The following is a 14,894-nucleotide window of genomic DNA, read 5'->3' on the forward strand; positions in this document are numbered from 1 at the left end:
TTAGAGGAACTTTATGTTGGAGCACATCCTTTCAGGAGAAACTGCATGCCGGAGAAATTTCCTGTTCGATACACTTCATGTTGTAGAAAGTCTCTTTTGAAGAAAATTCCTGTTGAGAAACTCAATGCTGGAGAAGCTCCGGGTTGGAGAATTTCCCTATTGGAGAAACTTTAGGTTGAATAAACACAACGTTGGCGAAACTCCCTTTTGGAGAAACTTCATGCGGGAGAATCTTTCTGTTAGAAAAAACTCCAATTTGGAGAAGCTCAATGTTGCTGAAGCTCCCGGTTGGATAAACGTTATGCTGTAGATTTTCGCTGTTTGAGACACTTCATATTTGAGAAACTTTCTATTGAATAAACTTCCTGTTGAGAAACACCATGCTGGAGAAACTCCAGGTTGGAGAAACTCCGTTTTGAAGAAACTCTCTGTTGGAGAAACTCCATTTTGGAGAAGCTCCCTGTTAGAGAATCTCCATATTGGTGAAACTCCATTTTGCAGAAACACCCTGTTTAGAAATTCCCTGTTGAGGAACTTTATGCTGGGGAGGCTTAGGGTGGAGCAACTCCCCGTTGGAGAAAAGCTCTGCTGGAGACACTCCATGCTTGAGAAATTCTCTGTTCGAGACACTTCATGTTTGAGAAACTCCCTGTTGAAGAAACTGCCTGTTGAGAAACTCCGTGCAGGAGTAAGTCTAGGTTTGAGAAATTCATGTTGTAGAATCTACCTGTTGCGAATCTTCCTGTTGGAGAGACTCCCTGTTGAGGACCTCCATGCTGACGGATCTCCAGGTTCGAGAAACTCTGTTGTAGGAGCTCCCTGTTTAGAAACTCCTCTTGGAGAAACACCCTGTTGGAGGAACTCCATGCTGGAGCAAATCCTTGTAGGAACTCCTTGCTGGAGAAATTCTCTGTTCGAGACACTTCACGTTTCACAAACTTTCTCTTTGAAGGAACTTCCTGGTGAGAAACTGTATGCTGGAGAAACTCCAGTTTGGGGAACTCCTTGATGAAATTCGATGTTGGAAAACTCCGTGCTGAAGCCACTCCGTGTTGGAGAAACTCCATGTTGTAGAATCTTCCTGTTGTGGAATCTCCCTTTCGAAGAAACTCCCTGTTGAGGAACTCCAAATTGGAGAAACTCTCTGGTGAAGAAACTCCCTGTTGAATAAACTCAATGTTGGAAAAACTCCCTGCTGAAGAAACACCCTTTTGGGGAAACTTCCGGTTAGAGAAACTATGCTGGAGAAAATTCCTGTTGGAGAACCTCGCTGTGGGAGGAACTCCTTTTTTGGAGAAAATTCTTGCTGTAGAAGCACCCTGTTAGAGAAACTCTATGTTTTAGAGACTCCATGCCGGAGTTAGCTCAAGGTTGGAGAAAGTCCCTATAAACTTTCTGCTGCAGAAACTAGAAGTTGGGGAGACCCCGTGTTGGAGATTTAATTTGTTGGAGAAACATTGTTTCAGAAACTCTCTGTTGGAGAAACTCCCTTTTTTGAAACTCCAAGTTGGAGAAACTTCACGTTGGAGAAACACCCTGTTGGAAAAACTCCATGCTGGAGAAATTTCTTTTTCGAGACACTCCTTGTTGGATAAACTCTGTGCTGGAGAAATTCCCTGTTCGAGACACTCATGTTTGAGAAACTCCCTGTTGCGAAACTCTATGATGGAGAAACTCCATGTTGAAGAAAGTATATGTTGGAGGAAATTCATGCTGGAGAAATTTTCTGTTCGAGGCAATTCATGTTTGAGAAACTCCATGTTGAAGAAACTCCCTTCTTGAGAAATTCCATTTTGGGAAATTCCATGTCGCAGACTCTCCCTGTTTGAAAACTTTATGTTGGCGAAAATTCCGCTTGGAGAAACACCGAGTTGGAGAAAATTCCAGGTGCAGAAACTTCCAGTTGGTGAAACACCATGTTGAAGAAACTCCATGTTGGAGACACTCCCTGTTGGAGAAATCCCTGTTGAGAAACTAGACGTTGAGAATCTCCAGGTTGGCGAATTTGTTGGAGAAACTCTCGGTTGGAGAAACTCTGTTGCATAATTTCTCTGTTGAGAAGCTTCACGTTGAAGAAGCTCCAGGTTAGAGACTGTTAGATAAACTCCCTGTTGACGAAAATTCATGTTGGAAAAACTCCCTGTTTAAATAACACTTTTCTAGAAAATTCTGGATAGAGAAACTATGTTCGAGAAACTTCCTGTTGGAGAATTGCGCTCTGGAGAAACTACATATTAGAGAAATTTCCTGTTCGAGACACTCCATGTTTGACAAACTTCCTTTTGAAGAAAATTCCTGTTGAAAAACTATGCTGGAGAAACTCCAGGTTGGAGAAACTCCCTGTTGGAGAAACGCTATTTTAGATCAACTTTCTTTTGGAGAAACTAGAGGTGGGATAAACTCCGCGTTGGAAATTCTCTGTTGGAGAAACTATGTTGCAGAAACTCTCTGTTAGAGAAACTTCATGTTGGAGAAACTCCTTGTTGTAGAAGTTCCCTGTTTTAGAAACACCCTGTTGGAAAAACTCCCTGTTGAGGAATTTCATGCTGGAGAAGATCCAGGTTGAAGAAACTCTCTGTTGGAGAAACTCCCTGTTGGCCAAACACCCTTTTCGAGAAACTTCCTGTTAGAGAAACTATATGTTGGAGAAACTCGCTGTTGGAGAAACTCCTTATTGGAGAAACACCATGTTAGATAAACACCACGTTGCAGAAACTCCTTTTTGAATAAATTTCATGCTAGAGAAGCTCCCTCTTAGAGAAACTCTACGTTGGAGAAACTTTGTTTTGCAGAAGCTCCCTGTTGGAGAAACTCCCTTTTGAGGAACTCCTAGCTGGAGAAGATCCTGGTTGAAGAAACTCTCTGTTGGAGAATCTTCATGTTGGATTAACACGAAGTGGGTAAACTTTATGCTGGAGAAGCTACAGGTTGGCGAATCTCCCTGTTGGAGAAACTCCATGCTGGCGAAATTCTCTGTTCGAGATACTTCATGTTTGAAAAACTCTCTGTTGAAGAAACTGCCTGTTGAGAAACCCCATGGTGGAAAAACTTCCTGTTGGAGAAACTCCATGTTGGAGAAAATCATGTTGTACAATCTTCCTGTTGACGAATCTTCCTGTTGGTGAGACTCCCTGTTGGAGAAATTCTATATAAAGAAAATATGTTGAAGAAACTCCATGTTGGATAAATTCCACGTTGGAGAAGCTCCCTGTTAGGGAAAATAGAGCAGCACGTAACAAAACAGGACACAAAGAAGAGACATGGAACGACACGAGCGCTAACTATCAACTGTTTATTTCTTGCTGTCGCTACGTATAAATACATGAGCCTCAACTCGTTACGCTCTGCTCTATTTTCATGGATCACCAACTCGCCCAACAAGCAACACCCCTGTTAGGGAAAGTCCATGTTAGAAAAACTCCCTCTTGAAGAAACTTCCTGTTGGAAAAACTCTATGTTAGAGAAAATTTCTGTTGGAGAAACTCCATGTTGGAGTAAATCCCTGGTGCAGAAACTTCCTGTTGGTGAATCTGCATGTTGAAGAAACTCCATGTTGGAGACAATCCATGTTGGACAAACTTCCTGTTAGACAAACACTCTTTCGAGAAACTTCGTCTTCGAGAAACTCTATGTTGGCGAAACACTCTGTTATATAAACTTGGTGCTGGAGAAATTCCATATCGGAGAAACTTCCTATTGGAGAAACTCCATGTCAAATAAACACCACGTTGGAGAAACTCCCTTTTGAAGAAATTTCATGCGGGAGAATAACGCTCTTAGAAAAAGTCGAAGTTGAAGAAACTCCTTGTTGCGGAACTCCCTGCTGACGAACCTCCAGGTTAGAGAAACTCGGTTGGAGGAACACCCTCTTGGAGACACTCCAGTTCAAGAAACTCCGTGTTGGAAGAACTCCATGCTGGAGAAAATACTTGTAGGAGAAACTACTTGCCGGCGAAATTCCCTGTTCGAGATACTTCATGTTTTAGAAACTCCCATTTGAAGAAAATTTCTGCTGAGAAACTCTATGTTGGAGAAACTCCAGGTTGGAGAAGCTTCCTGTTGGAGAAACTAGTGTTGGAGATTATCTCTGTCGGAGAAACTGTTGCAGAAACTCTCTGTTGGAGAAACCCTCTGTTTTAGAAACTCCAAGTTAGAGAAACTTCATGTTGGAGAAACACCCTGTTGGAAAAACTCCCTATTGAGGAATTCCATGCTGGAGAAGCTCCAGGTTGGAGAAACTCTATGTTGGGGAACTCTCTGCTTGAGAAATTCGATGTTGGAGAACTTCATGTCCCAGAATCTTCCGGTTGGAGAACGTATTTGAAGAAACCCTCTGTTGGAAAAACTATGTTGGAGAAAACTCCTGTTGGAGGAACTCCGTGTTGGAGAAAATGTTTGGCACAGAAACTTCCTGTTGGTGAAAGTCTATGTTGAAGATACCCTATGTTGGAGACACTGCCTGTTGGAGAAAATTCCTGTTGAGAAACTTTATGTTGCAGGAACTTCAGGTTGGAGACTTTTGTTGGAGAAACTCTCTGTTGCAGAATTTTGATGCGGAGATTCTCCATAATGGAGAAACTCCAGGTTGGAGGCTACGTCGGGGAAACTTCCTGTTGGCGAAAATTATGTTCGAGAGACTCCCTGTTGGACAAACACACTTTTCGAGTAACTTCATGTTAGAGAAATTGTATGTTGGAGAAACTATTTTTTGGAGAAATTCATTGTCGAAGAAACTCCATATTAGAGAAACTCTCTATTGGAGAAACTCTATGTTGGATAAACACCACGTTGGAGAAACTCCCTTTTGGAGAAACTCTCTTTTGGAGAAACTTCATGCGGGAGAATCTCCCTGTTAGAAAAAATCCAAGTTGGAGAAACTTCATTTGCAGAAGCACCCTGAAGGAGAAACTCCCTGTTGAGGAACTCTATGCTGACGAATCTCCAGGTTGGAGAAACTCTGTTGGAGGAACTTTCTGTTTAGAAACTCCAATTGGAAACACCCTGTTGGAGAAACTCCATGCTGGAGCAAATCCTTTTAGGAGAAACTCCTTGGTGGAGAAATTCCTTGTTCGAGACACTTCATCTTTGAGAAACTCTTTTTGAAAAAACTTCCTGCTGAAAAACTTTATGCTGGAGAAAATCAAGTGTGAGGAAATCCCTGTTGGAGAAATACGATGTTACAGAAACTCCCTGTTGAAGACAGTCCATGTTGGAGAAACTCCATGTTGTAGATTGTCCCTGTGGGAGAATCTCCATTTCGGAGAAACTACCTGTTGAGGAACTCCATATTGTAGGAACTCGGTGTTGAACACTCTTTTCGAGAAAATTTCTGTTAGAGAAACTGTATGTTGGAGATACTTCCTGTTCGAGAAACTCGCTGTTGGAGAAACCTCTTTTTGGAGAAGCTTCGTGCTGGAGGAAATTTATGTTGGAGAAACGCCGTGTACGAGAAACTCCATTCTGGACAAATTACCTCTTCGAGGCGCTTCATATTTGAGAAAATCCCTTTTGAAGAAACTCCCTGTTGAGAAACTCTATCCTGGAGAAACTCCTTTGTTGGAGATACTTTCTGTTGGAGAAACTAGATATTGAAAAAACTGTGCTGGAGATTCTATCTGTTGGAGAAACAATGTTGCAGAAACTCTCTGTTGGAGAAATTTTCTTTTTTGAAACTCCAAGTTGGAGAAACTTCATGATGGAAAAACAACCTGTTGGAAAAACTCCATGCTGGAGAAATTTCCTGTTCGAGACTCTCCCTGTTGGGGAAACTCCATTCCGGAGAAATTCCCTGTTCGAGACACTTCATGTTTGAGAAACACTGTTGAGAATCTCTACGATTGAGAAACATCATGTTGGAGAAACTTCATGTTGGAGGAAATCCATATTGGTGAAACTCTCTGTTGGAGAAACTGCATGTTGGATAAACTCCTTGCTGGAGAAACTCCATGTTGCAAAACTCTCTGTTGAGGAATTCTATGCTAGAAATGCTCCAGGTTGGGGAACTAACTGTTGGAGAAACTCCATGTTGGATAAACTCCACTTTGGAGAAGCTCCCTGTAAGAGAAACTGCATGTTGGAGAAGCTACCTGTTGCAGAAACTTCCTTTTGAAGAAACTTCCTTTTGGAAGAACATTATGTTGGAGAAAATTCCTGTTGGGAAATTTTTATGTTGGAGAAAATTCCTGGTGCCGAAACGTCCTGTTGGTGATCTCTATTTTGAAGAACCTCTATGTTGGATAGGCTCCCTGTTGGTGAAAATCCAGGTTGGACACTTTGTCAGAAAGCTCTGTGTTGAAGATTTCCCGACTGAGAATCTCCATGTTGAAGAAACTCCAGATCCCTGTTTGAGAAACTCCCTGTTGAGGAACTTCATGCTGAAGAAACTCCATTTTGGAGAAACTGTCTGCTTGAGAAATTTAATGTTTGAGAAACTCTATGTCCCAGTATCTCTCTGTAGGAGAAACTCTTTCTGAAGAAACTTTGTGTTGGATAAACTCTATGTTGGAGAAAATTACTATTGGAGGAACTCCATGTTGGAGAAAAGTTTTGGCGCAGAATCTTCCTGTTGGTGATACTCTATGTTGAAGAATCTCCATGTTGGGGAGACTGCCTGTTGGAGAAAATTCCAGTTGAGAAACTTCATGTTGGAGAAACTCAAGGTTGGAGACTTTGTTGGCGAAACTGTGTTGCAGAATTACGCTGTGGAGATTCTCTATGTTGGAGAAACTCCAGGTTGGAGACTATGTAGGAGAAACTACCTGTTGGCGAAAATCCATGTTAGAGAGACTCCTTGTTGGACAAACACCCTTTTCGAGAAACTTCCTGTTAGAGAAACTCTATCTTGGAGAAACTATTTTGGAGGAATTCGCTGTTGGAGAAACTCTATAGTGGAGAAACCCCCTATAGGAGAAACTCCATGTTGAATAAACACCACGCTGGAGAAACTGCCTTTTGGAGAAACTTCATGCGGGTGAATCTCCCTCTTAGAAAAACTTCAATTTGAAGAAGCTCCATGTTGCTGAAGCTCCCGGTTGGAGAAACGTCATGCTGTAGATATTCCCTGTTTGAGACACTTCATATTTCAGAAACTTTCTATTGAAGAAATTTCCTGTTGAGAAACACCAACTGAAGAACTTCCAAGTTGGAGAAACTCCCTGTTGGAGAAACTCCATTTTGGAGAAACTCTCTGTTGGAGAAACTCCATTTTGCAGAAACACCCTGCTGGAGAAAATCCCTGTTGAGGAACTCCATGCTGGAGAGGCTTCAGGTTGGGGAAACTCCCTGTTGGAGAAACACTCTGCTGGAGAAACTCCATGCTTGAGAAATTCTCTGTTCGAGACACTTCATGTTTGAGAAACTCCCTGTTGAGAAACTCCATGCTGGAGTAACTCTAGGTTTGAGAAATTAATTTTGTAGAATCTACCTGTTTCGAATCTTTCTGTCGGAGAGACTCCCTGTTGAGGAACTCTATGCTGACGAATCTCCCGGTTGGAGAAACTCTGTTGTAGGAGCTCCCTGTGTAGAAACTCCTGTTGGCGAAACACCCTGTTGGAGGAACTCCATGCTGGAGCAAATCCTTGTAGGAACTTCTTGCTGGAGAAATTCTCTGTTCGAGACACTTCATGTTTCACAAACTCTCTTTTTGAAGGAACTTCCTGTTGAGAAACTCTATGCTGGAGAAACTCCAGTTTGGGCAACTCCCTGTTGGAGAAATTCGATGTTGGAAACCTCCGTGTTGAAGCCACTCCATGTTGGAGAAACTCCATGTTGTAGAATCTTCCTGTTGCGGAATCTCCCTTTCGGAGAAACTCCCTGTTGAGGAACTCCATATTGGAGAATCGTTTTGGTGAAGAAACTCCCTGTTGAATAAACTGATTGTTGGAAAAACTCCCTGTTGAACAAACACCCTTTTCGGGAAAGTTTCGGTTAGAGAAACTCAATGTTGGAGAAAATTCCTGTTGGAGTACATCGCTGTGGGAGGACCTCCTTTTTGGCGAAAATTCATGCTGTAGAAGCTCCCGGTTAGAGAAACTATGTTTTAGAGACTCCATGTAGGAGAAGCTTAGGGTTGGAGAAAGTCCCTGTTGGAGAAACTTTCTGCTTGAGAAACTATATGTTGGGGAGACTCCGTGTTGGAGATTTATTCTGTTGGAGAAACAAGGTTTCAGAAATTCTCTGTTGGAGAAACTTCCTTTTTTGAAACTCTAAGTTGGAGAAACTTCACGTTGGGAAAACACCCTGTTGTAAAAACTCAATGCTGGAGAAATTTCTTTTTCGAGACACTCCTTGTTGGATAAACTCTATGCCGGAGAAATTCCCTGTTCGAGACACTTCATGTTTGAGAAACTCCCTGTGGCGAAACTCCCTGCTTAAGAAATTGCATTTTGAGGAAATTCCATGTCGCAGAATCTTCCTGTTGCAGAAACTCCGTTTTGAAGAAAATTCCTCTGGAAAACTTTATGTTGGAGAAAATTCGTCTTGGAGAAACTCCAAGTTGGAGAAAATTCCTGGTGCAGAAACTTCCAGTTGGTGAAGCTCCATGTTGAAGAAACTGCATGTTGGAGAGACTCGCTGTTGGAGAAAATAACTGTTGAGAAACTAGACGTTGGAGATTCTCCAGGTTTGCGATTTTGTTGGAGAAACTCTCGGTTGTAGAAACTCTGTTGCAGAATTTCTCTGTTGAGAAGCTTCATGTTGAAGAAGCTCCAGGTTAGAGACTATGTTGGAGAAACTCCCTGTTGAAGAAAATTCATGTTGGAGAAGCTCCCTGTTTGACAAACACTTTTCGAGAAAATTCCGGTTAGAGAAACTTTGTTGGAGAAACTTCTTGTTGGAGAAACTCCATGTTAGATAAACTCCACCTTGAAGAAACTCCCTTTTGGCGAAACTCTACCTTGTAGAAGCTCACTGTAAGAAAAACGTAATGTTGAAGAAACTGTTTGAGTAACCGTTTCCTGTTGAGTAACTATATGCTGGAGAAATTCTCTGTTCAAGACACTTCATGGTTGAGAAACTTGCTGTTGAAGAAACTGCCTGATGACAAACTCTATGCTGGAGTAACTACAGGTTGGAGAAACTTCCTGTTTGAGAAACTCTATGTTGGAGAAAATCAAGTTGTAGAATCTCCCTGTTGGCAAATCTCGCTGTTGGAGAGGGATCCTGTTGAAGAAACTTCATATTGGAGAGACTCTTTGCTGGAGAACCTCCATGTTGGATAAATTCCACGATGGAGAAGCTCCGTGTTAGAGACTTCATGTTGCAGAATCTCTTTGTTGGTGAAACTCCTTGCTTGAGAAATTCCATGTTGGGGAACTTTATGTTGCAGAAGCTCCTGTTGTAAAAAGTGCCTGTTGAGGAAATCCATGCTGGAGAAGCCCCAGGTTGGAGAAAATTCCTGTTGGAGAAACTTCATGCAGGAGAAAATCTATGTTTGAGACACTTCATGTTTGAGAAACTTCCTGTTGAATAACTGCTTGTTGAAAAACTCTATGCAGCAGAAACTCCAGGTTGGAGAAAATCTCTGCTGGAGAAACTCCATGTTCGATAAATTCTGATAGAGAAGCTCCCTTTTAGAGACTTCATTTTGCAGAATCTCCCTGTTGGAGAAACTCCCTGCTTGAGAAATTCCATGTTGGTGAAATTCATGTTGCAGAAGCTCCCTGTTGGAGAAACTCTCTGTTGGAGAAACTTCATGCTAGTGAAAATCTCTGCTTGAGAAACTTCCTGTTGAATAAACTTCTTGTTGGAGAAACTTCATGTTGGAGATACTCCCTGTTGGAGAAACTCCATTTTGGATAAACCCCACCTTGGAGAAACACCCTTCCAGCGAAAATCCAAGTAGGGGAACTTCGCTGTTAGAGAAACTTCATGTTGAAAAACTAAATTTTGCAGAAACTCTCTGTTGGAGAAAATTCCTGTTAAGGAACTTCATGCTGGACAAGCTCCTGGTTTGAGAAACTCCGTTGGAGAAACTCCATGCTATAGAAATTCCCTGTTCGAGACATTTCATGTTTGAGGGACTCCCTGTTGAAGAAACTGCCTGTTGAGAAACTCCTTGCTGGAGTAACTACAGGTTGGAGAAACTCCCTGTTTGAGAAACTCCACGTTGGAGAAACTCAAGTTGTAGAATCTCCCTGTTGGAGAGAGACCCTGTTGAAGAAACTCCATATTGGAGAAACTCTTTGCTGGAGAAGCTCCCTGTTAGAGACTTCATGTTGCAGAATCTCCATGTTGGAGAAACTCCCTGCTTGAGAATTTCCATGTTGGGGAAACTTCATGTTGCAGAAGCTCCCTGTTTGAGAAACTGCCTGTTGAAGAACTCCATGCTGGAGAAGCGCCAGGTTGGAGAAACTCCCTGTTGGAGAAACTTCATGCTGGAGAAAATCTCTGAGACACTTCATGTTTGAGAATCTTCCTGTAGAAAAAACTCCCTGTTGGAGAAACTCCATATTGAAGAAACTCCATTTTGGATAAACTCCACCTCGAAGAAAGACCCTTTTGGCGAAACTCTATGTAAAAGAAGCTCCCTGTTAGAGAAACTTCATCTTGAAGAAACTGAATTTCGCAGAAACTCCCTGTTGGAGAAAATTCATGTTGAGGAACTCCATTCTGTAGATGCTCCAGGTTGGAGAAACTCCCTGTTGGAGAAATTTCCTGCTGGAGAAATTCTCTGTTTGAGACACTTCATGCTTAAGAAAGTCCCTGTTGAGAAACTCCATGCTGGAGAAACTCCCTGTTGGAGAAGCTCCACCTTGCAGAAAATCAATGTTGTAGAATCTCCCTGTTCGTGAATCTCCCCGTTGGAGAAACTCCCTGTTGAAGGAATTTCATATTGGAGAAACTCTCTGTTGGAAAAAGTCCATGTTGGATAAACTTCACGTTGGCGAAATTCCCTGTCGGTAGAGCACCCTTTTCGAGAAACTTCCTGTTAGAGAAACAATATGTTAGAGAAATTCAATGTAGAAACCCGCTGTTGGAGAAACTCCTTATTGGAGAAACTCCATGTTGGATAAACACCACGTAGGAGAAACTGTTTTTTGCAGAAACTTCATGCTGGAGAAGCTTCCTGTTAGAGAAACTCTACGTTGTAGAAACTTCATTGTCAGAAGCTCCCTGTTTTAGAAACTCCCTGTTGAGGAACTCCTAGCTGGAGAAGATCCAAGTTGTAGAAACTCCCTTTTGCGGAAACTTTATGGTGGCGAAATTCTCTGTTTGAGACTTTTCATGTTAAAGAAACAACCTGTTGAAGAAACTCCCTGTTGAGATATTCCATGAAGGAGTAATTCCAGGGTGGAGTATCTCCCTGTTCGAAAAAGTTCTTATTGAAGAATCTCTATGTGGGATAAACTGCACCTTAGAGAAGCTCCCTTTTGGCGAAACTCTATGTCGGAGAAGCTCACTGTTAGAGAAACTCCATGTTGAAGAAACTCCATTTTGCAGAAGCTCCCTGTTGGAGAAAAACCCTATTGAGGAACTCCATTCTTAAGAATCTCTAGGTTGCAGAAACTCTCTGTTGGACAAGCTCGTTGATTCAGAAACTCAATGGTAGATTAATTCTCTGCTCGAGACACTTCATGTTTTTGAAGCTCCCTGTTGAAGGAACTGTCTGTTGAAAAACTCAATGCTAGAGAAAATCCAGGTTCGAGAAACTCCCTGTTGGACAAACTCCATGTTGGTGAAACTTCCTTTTGAAGAAACACCATGTTGGAGAAATTCCATGCTGTAGAATCTCCTGTTGGCGACTCTTCCTGTTGGATAGACTCTCTGTCGGAGAAACTTCATATTGGAGACACTCTCTGTTGGAGAAACTTCATGTTGGATAAACTCTACATTGGAGAAGCTCCCTGATAGAGAAACTGTATGTCGCAGAATCTCCCTGTTGGAAAAAATTGCTTTCGAAGAAACCCTCTGTTGGAAAAAATCTATTTTGAAGAAAATTCCTGTTGGAGAAACTCGATGTTGGAGAAAATTCTTGGTGCAGACTCTTCTTGTTGGTGAAATTCCAGGTTTAAGGAACTCCATGTTGGACAAACACACCTTTCGAGAAACTTCCAATTAGAGAAAATTTATTTTGGAGAAACTCTCTGTTGGAGAAATTCGCTCTTAGAGGAACTTCATATTAGAGAAACTTCGTATTCGACAAACTGCATGTTGGATAAGCACCACGTTAGTGAAACTCGGTTTTGGAGAAACTTTATGCGGGAGAATCTCGCTGAAAGAAAAACTAATTTGGAGAAGCTCCATGTTGCAGAAGCTCTCTGCTGGAGAAGTTTCCTGTTGAGGAACTCTATGCTGGCGAATATCCAGGTAGGAGAAGCTCTCTGTTAGAGGAACTGCGTGTTGGAGAAACTCCAAATGGAGGAACTCCCTGTTAGATGAACTTTATGTTGGAGCACAACATTGAAGGAGAAACTGCATGTCGGAGAAATTCCCTGTTCGATACACTTCATGTTTTAGAAACTCCCTTTTGAAGAAAATTCCTGTTGAGAAACTCAATGCTGGAGAAACTCTCTATTCGAGAAACTCCAGGTTGAATAAACACAACGTTGGCGAAACTCTCCTTTGGAGAAACTTCATGTGGGAGAATCTCTCTGTTACAAAAATTCCAATTTGGAGAAGCTCCATGTTGCTGAAGCGCCCGGTTGGAGAAACGTCATGCTGTAGATATTCCCTGTTTGAGACACTTCATATTTGAGAAACTTTTTATTGAAGAAACTTCCTGTTGAGAAACACCATGCTGGAGAAACTCCAGGTTGGAGAAACTCCCTGTCGGGGAAACTCCACTTTGGAGAAACTCTCTGTTGCAGAAACTTCATGTTCGATAAACTCCACGTTGTAGAAACTCCTTGTTGGTGAAGCTCCCTGTTAGAGAAACTCCATGTTGCAGAAACTTCATTTTGCTGAAACACCTTGTTGGAGAAAATCCCTGTTGAGGAACTCTATGCTGGAGAGGCTTAAGGTTGGAGAAACTCCTTGTTGTAGAAACACTCTGCTGGAGAAACTCAATGCTTGAGAAATTCTCTGTTCGAGCCACTTCATGTTTGAGAAACTCCCTGTTGAAGAAACTGCCTGTTGAGAAACTCGGTGCTGGAGTAACTCTAGGTTTCAGAAACTCCCAGTTCGAGAAACACCATGTTGGAGAAACTTCATGCTTGGAGAAGTCTCCTGTTAGAGAAACTTGATGTTGGAGAATCTCCATGTTGCAGGAGATCGCTGTTTGAGGAACTCCATGTTGGAGAAGCTCTGCTTGAGAAATTCTGTTTGAGAAACTTCATGTCCGAGAATCTCCCTGTTGGAGATACTCTTTTTGAAGAAACTCTCTGTTGAATAAAAGCTGTGTGGAGAAAATTCCTGTTGGAGGAACTCCATGTTGGAGAAAATTTTTGGTGCAGAACTTCCTGTTGGTGCAGAAACTTCCTGCCTGTTGGAGAAAATTCCTGTTGAGAAACTTCATGTTGGAGAGACTCCAGGTTGGAGACTTTGTTGGCGAAATTCTGTTGCAGATGTTCACTGTGGAGATTCTTCGTGTTGAAGACTATGTCGGAGAAACTTCCTGTTGGCGAAAAGTCATGTTAGAGAGACTGTCTGTTGGACAAACACCCTTTTAGAGAAAATTCCTCTTAGAAAAACTCCAATTTAGAGAAGCTCCACGTTGCAGAAGCTACCGGTTGAGGAAACTTCATGCTGGAGATTTTTCTTGTTTGAGAAGCTTCATATTTGAGAAACTTTCTATTGAAGAAAATTCCTGTTGGAGAAACTCCATTTTGGAGAAACTCTCTGTTTGAGGAACTCCATGTTCGATAAACTCCACGTTGGAGAAACTCGATGTTGGAGAAGCTCCCTGTTAGTGAAACTCCATGTAGGGGAAACTATTTTGCAGAATCACCCTGTTGGAGAAAATCCCTGTTGAGGAACTCCATGCTGGAGAGGCTTCATGTTTGAGAAACTCCTTATTGAAGAAACTGCCTGTTGAGAAACTCCGGGCTTGAGTAACTCTAGGTTGGAGAAACTCCCTGTTCGAGAAACTATGGTGGAGAAATTCATGTTGTAGAATCTCTCTGTTGGCGAATCTCTCTGTTGGAGAAACTCCCGGTTGGAGAAACTCCATATTGAAGAAACTCTGTTGGAGAAACTCTATGTTGGATAAATTCCACGTTGGAGAAGCTCGCTGTTTGAGAAACTCCATGTTGAAAAATCTCCCTTTTGGGGAACTCTGCTTGAGAAATGCAATGTTGAAGAAACTTCATGTCGCAGAATCTCCCTGTTGGAGAAACTTGCTTTCAAAGAAACTCTCTGTTGGAAAAACTCTATGTTACAGAAGATTCCTGTTGGAAGAGCTCGATGTTGAAGAAAATTCGTGGCGCAGAAACTTCCTGTTGGTGAACTCTATGTTGAAGAGACTCCATGTTGGTAAGACTCTCTGTTGGAGAAAATCCCTGTTGAGAAACAGTATATTGGAGAAACTCCAGGTTGGAGACTTTGCCGGAGAAACTCTTTGTTGGAGATTTTCGCTGCGGAGAATCTCCATGATGAAGTAACTCCAGGTTGGAGACTATCTTGGTGAACCTTCCTTTTGGGGAAAATGTAACTTGGAGAAAATCTCTGTTGAACAAACACCCTTTACGAGAAACTTCCGCTTAGAGAAACTCTATGTTGGGGAAACTCTCTGTTGGAGAAATTCGCTGCTGGAGAAACTCCATATTGGAGAAACTTCCAATTAGAGAAACTTCATGTTGTATAAACACCACGTCAGAGAAACTTTATGCGGGAGAATCTCGCTGTTAGAAAAACTCCAAGTTGGAGAAACTCCATGTTGCAGAATCTCCCTGTAGGAGAAACTCCCTGTTGAGGAACTCTATGCTGACGAATCTCCAGGTTGGAGAAACTCTGTTGCA

This window comes from Amblyomma americanum, chromosome 6 (genome assembly GCF_052857255.1).
Source record: "Amblyomma americanum isolate KBUSLIRL-KWMA chromosome 6, ASM5285725v1, whole genome shotgun sequence".
NCBI classification, from domain to species: domain Eukaryota; kingdom Metazoa; phylum Arthropoda; class Arachnida; order Ixodida; family Ixodidae; genus Amblyomma; species Amblyomma americanum.